Source organism: Haliotis cracherodii, unplaced genomic scaffold (assembly GCF_022045235.1).
Source record: "Haliotis cracherodii isolate W230 unplaced genomic scaffold, xgHalCrac1.p SCAF_1, whole genome shotgun sequence".
In the NCBI taxonomy this organism is placed as follows: domain Eukaryota; kingdom Metazoa; phylum Mollusca; class Gastropoda; order Lepetellida; family Haliotidae; genus Haliotis; species Haliotis cracherodii.
This window is the reverse complement of record NW_027266264.1, coordinates 2,784,512-2,790,588: the sequence shown is the minus strand read 5'-3', so window position 1 is coordinate 2,790,588 and position 6,077 is coordinate 2,784,512.

Sequence of the window (6,077 nt, the reverse complement as noted above, 5' to 3'; positions counted from 1 at the left end):
TTGAGAAAAGTACATGGGGACATGGGGATGAGTAATTGTTGGAAAGATGTTTCTTACCCAACTATAACTTTATTTTTGTCTCACATATGAATAATGACATTATATAAATATGAAAATATTAGTTAAAACATTCCTCATTATTACTCTAAACATGTTTATGATATTCGACAAAGAAGATAAACGGTAGTCACTGGTTTATCTGCCCTAGAGCGCTTGCGCTCCTTGCCTACTGCCACTAGTGGAGAAGGGCAGGGTACCAGTCTAGCTCTATCCGACCTTCTTAATACAGCATCTCGCGGCGTGAAACGTTGACCCAGTTTCCGTGAAGCGATCTGCCTGTCGAGGGGGTGGGGCGCGCATTTACGGAAACAAAACATACAAATCATGTGCGTGGAATGTTGATGCTATACTTTTCCAACAATAAGAGATACTTCAAAATCGTCTTTATGTAGTTAATTGATGCATCGGACCGTTTCTGGTCATTAGCTGACATTATTAAACCATTCATGTGTAATCCGATGTCCTTTTTTCCTCGAAGGTCTAATTTTCTGATTTTCACGGTGTATACAAAAGAAGAACTGTACTCCGGAGATCGTAAATAACAACATAATATAAAATATGTTCTGAATATGCTTATTCATGAACAACGACGACATCTCAATTTAAATGTAATACGGCTATTCCACATTCTACATACCACACTTTTGATTGTTTGGATGCTCAGGTTGACTGGATATATTTGGAATAGTTATATTCCGTATTTTGAATTAACCCAATTCCACCTGTTTTTTAATTAGTGTGCCGCACATAGCCACATGTGAAACTTTTGGTAGCAAAGTCAAAGCAAAATCGGAGTAGTGTGTCGGCGAATTTGCATCAAGGCTGTTGTATTTTTCAACCGCTTAATGGAATTCAATGTACAGCCGTAGCTCTGGTCGCTATCATATATTTTGTGTCCCATGGCTCAAATCTATTTGCGTCTGTACCGTGTTCCACTGACCTCAATAATCGGTTGGATGAAGGCACAACTCTCTACCGTCATAGTTAACACCGACAAACCAATCAGTCACCATCATATGAACTCAAACCGGCCATTGTTACAAGTAAACCACATTCCACAACAGTTATTGACAATGGATAAAAAAACAGTACATAGTAAAAGACCAAGTATCTCAACTCATCATGATCACAATTACTATTCTTTGAAAGAAAGAAATACAAAAAAGAAACTGACCCAAAAACGTAAAACAAGAGACGAGGAATCTCCGTTATTGATTAGTCCCGGTATTGAAATGTTCTCCAACTACGTGATAATATTTTGAGTATGTGCATCTGTGGTTGTGACAAAAAAAAGACCTTATCTAGTATGACTTTTTTGCCATATGGAGCCCTTAGTATTTTCATTTAAATTATTATAACCAAATGCCTCATTTTGCCAAGTGTAAAAAGAAGGTGATATTTGAGTATGTGCATCTGCCAATGTTGTTGGCAGTTTTGATACTATTTCCACATGTTTACATTTGTGCCAGAAATTGCTTCCATTTCCTTCGATCTACTTTTTAAATAAAGACCCAGGTTAGAATAGATCTTCAGCGACCCATGCTTGCCGTAAGAGGCGACGAATAGGATTGAGTAGTTAGGCTCGCCGATTTGGTCCATGCATAACATCATATTCCAATTGCGTAGTTCGATGCTCTTGGTGTCATCCACTGGATTATCTGCTCCAGACTCGATTATTTACAGACCGCCGTCATATGGCTGGAATACTGCTGAGTGTGGCGTTAAACAAGAAACTGTATTTAATTAGACCTACCCCATGCAAATGTATCAACAGTATTGCCCTATACTCAAAATATATTTTTTTAAATTTCCACAACAGCGTTGTGTTATTTGTGGTTCATATAATCATGCTCCTTCATGCCTTTCGGTAACATCATAATTATGCGTTTGTGAGGCATCGCATATGGCGGGGAACTTTGATGCTCTGCATCAATGTTTTCTTGTCACTTTTGGAACAATGCAAATAATTGATGTGTCAGGGTACAGTAGTGGTCCATGGGTAGTTGTCAGAAACGTACTCACAACGTTGTGGGTTTCAATTATAATAATATCTGCTTCATTATAAAATAATATATCAACAATATAGCTATTACATTGAAAAGTTAACATCATTAACAAATATTGATAACTTTACCACTGTAGATATATTAATGTCAACAGTACATGTATACCACTATGATTGTGTCAACATAATACCCAATGTTCCTTGAAAACAATGACAAATGTTTCAGGAAGTCGTTTTTGTGAAAACATAATACTAGTTTTGTTTTCATACTATGTTTGTTTTCTACTTTTATTTTACATGAATATATAAACTGAATTGTGCCATATTCTTAATCCTGATTCTGAAGGTACCACATGCAAATTTCAATTTGTTTTATCTTATGGATTCCACATGTGCGCTTAATGACATCAGTAGGTAGGTATGCTACAAACATTCTTTGCGCCGTGTGGATCCTCTGCGTCACTGTTATCTTGTTTAAGTTGAAACAGGATCACTCGGGGTACATGGGGTTTTATGCGTACCGAGTTAGGTTTTATACCACGATCCGGAGTATAAAACCTAACGGGGGACGCATTAAACCTCATCTCACCGACATGTTTTAATGACATTGTAAAAGAATTAAAACAAATTCAAAATTGACAGAAGACAGATGTTCGATTGAGCAGTGGCTAACTTGTGCCATGTCACGTGAGTTTCATTGACTCGGAAAATGCATGCGGCTTTTTGTTTCGAAGTGGGGTATAAGGGATATATTCTGCCTCTCAGAAATCCACGTGCAACCTGTTTTGCTCGTGGCGGGGTATAAGGGATTTATTCTCCCGCTGAGAATTTCATTTCCCTACCATTCGGGATACACAGCATTTTAAACAAGATCACGTCGACCAATCAGATCTCAATATTTTTTTAGTTATGATAATGTTTCTTATGACTTTCTTGAAGGGGTTTTGGGGTAGGGTACGAACTTATTTTTTTATTATATTTATTTAGTAGGTTTTAAATCTATTAAAAGTACATCTTGTTCTAAAGTAAATGCCCCATTTGGTCACGTCCACTGCGGAAACTATGTCAAGGTTAACTTGGCCAGTGTGCCCCGCTTATCGGACACGCTGTGAAACAAGAAACTTGTCATCGTAACTCAGAAGATTTACACGTGACCTGAACTTCCCGCTGCAGAGGATTATGACACAAATTGTCCTATATTTTGCCCTAACTCCTTATTTGCAGTTATAAGCAACCGTTTAATTTAAACAACACTGCTACTATTACATCACGGCCATAAATTCTGCATCTAGGTTGTCATCACACAATAAAACCTTCAGATTTTCAACAGACGTCGTGTTCACTGTCAACTAGCCATCACACTAGTGCAAGCAGCGGTATCCGGACCTCTCGCGCATGCGAAAGCGTTGGATACTTCACTTCAAACAACCTAGTCGACAAAATATTAGGGAGGTAGGTCGGATTACTGATGGTGGTATTAACACATAACTATTGGTTGATATTTCTTGTCGGGGGCATGGGTGGCCCAGTCGTCTAAGGCGCTGCAATTCGCCACATGTGCAGTGTTGCGTCCCTTGGGCACGCCAGAAACCTATGACTGTGGGTTCGAATCCCGGTTCGCCCCGATTATGTTTCTAGGTTTGTCAGCACCATACCCGTGCTCGTGGGTTTCACCAAAGTGGTAAACGTCTAAGACCTGCATCACTTTGGGCTTTCCTCCCACATTAAGCTGACAAGATGTGATATGACTGGAATACTATTAAAAGCAGCATTCAACTCAACTCACTCACTCTTGTGAATAACCTGCCTTTATCAAATGCATGGGGTTCAATACCGAACTGACATATGCTGGGATCTTGTTGAATGTTTATATATGGTGACATATGTTATTGTTTTATATTTGTTTCAGTAATTTAACTTCAGTTGGTACCCCTTTTCTCAATGCTTTTAAGATTTGTGTTAAATAGTATTCGGGATTCAGAGGTAAGCAATGAATTCGTGATTTAAGGGAGTAGGTGGTTGGCACCCTCATTCACGGCACTTTATTATATTAGTGCAAGAACACAATTATATGGAATACACTTTATTATTCAGTGTCATTCTCCCGGACGTTCCCGGACGTTCCCAGACGTTGCCCGGACGTTCCCGGACGTTGCCCGGACGCTCCTGGATGCTTTCGCGTAGGACATTTTTTAGTTGTTTAAACATTTGGCGAACAGATCCAGAGAAGTTGTGTTCCACGTGGACGTTTACTATCACCAGCCATCCTCTTGGCTGGATGGACGTGTGCGGATGTTGTGGGAGACGGATGTGGGATTTGAAGACGTCTTGAGCATGTAGTTCTGCATCTTCCCAAAGGAAGGGCGTTAGCCTAATAGATTCCACCTTGGGGATTTTCGTGGAGTTCTCAAATCTTTCAAAAGAAAATCGCACCTGTCTGTATGGTTGGATCGATCTGAAACCTCCAATATCTCGTTATGACTTGGGATAAAACGCATCGGGTGGACAGATAATTCCGTTAAGTTGGAAATCTGGTAGTTTTGTGGGTTCAATCCCATCCGGGATTCGAACCCAAACTCCTAGAGTGATGCACCAAATCGCAAGCACACAAAGTCAGCGATCTAACCCACTCTGCCTCGGTAGCTGAGTTAGTTTGCTGGCATAGTGTGCTCGCGATTAGGTGTCACTCTGGCAGTATGGGCTCGAATACCGGATGGGTCTCAACCAAAAAGAAGAAAGTACTAGAGTCTGTTCTTTAAGCCCCCGTCACACTTATTTGGAATCAGCAGGAATCAAGCAGAACCAACCGGAATGAAGAGTTTTCAAATTTCGTGCCACATTCGAGAGGGAATTTCAAATTTACCAAGCTTTGTAAGAATGCCGTTCGAATACTTAAAATGCGCTTCGAACCCGCCTCGAATGATTTTTGTACATTCCGGTGTATTAGCTCTCGAATGCAGCTCGCATGTAGTTGGAACACAGTAGGAATATTTAGAATGCTATTAGAATGCAGTCAGAATATTTAGAATGCACTTCGAATATCATACGAGTGCGGTTCGATTGCTGCCCGAATACCGCCCGAAGTCCGGTTGGAAGGTGCCTCGAATCCTGTACGAATTCACGTCGAATGAAGTCAGAACGCTCCCGGAATGGCCGCCGAATATGGTTCGAACGTCCAAGAATTCAAACAGAATGCAGCTCGAATACTTAGAATGAACTTCGAATGTACTTAGAATGTAACACGAATAGATTCCGGCAGCAATCGAGATGCATTCAAGGTGCATTCCGGCTCATTTGAGGCGCATTCTGGCAGGATTTGAAGTGGCTTTGCGTTTCGATTCTCCCTCGAATGCGATCAGAATGTTTCGAATGCTGTTGGAATGCCGTAAGAATATTTATAATGCAGTCAGAGTGCAGTTAGAATACACTTCGAATGCCGTTCGATATTTGTCCACTTCGAATGCACCTCGAAAGTTTTGAGCATGAGAAAAACATTCAGGCCATAAGAATGGGTCCGAATATTTGGAATGCACTCAGAATGCAGTCAGAAGTTTTAGAATGCACTTCGAATATCCAGGAATAAACAATAAAAATTCATTCCGACTGCATTCCGGGTCATTCCGCCTCTAGTGTGACTAGGGTTTTACTGAGAATTGGCAGTGTGTACTCACTGGCGCAACAAGCCGCTGTCTTGAACTGGTTCGATTTCCGACCTGTCGCGTGAACCAATGACCCCAGCTGTGACAGGAGTAGCCACACAAGTTGAATGTGATGAAATCTGTTGTATAATCACTAGAGAATCGTAACTTCGGCTGTAGACTCCAGTTCGAAGTTTTGTACTGATTCCAGCTGGAATTCCGTAGTAGGGAACCCATATTTCTTGTTGAGAACTAGCAGTCGAACAACCAAGCTCATGTCATGTTTAGCCAAATCAACCGTCTCGTGACATAGCACCATGAGATTCCATTGCACGTGTGGCCCACTTACACGAAATCACACGTAGGATAAAACA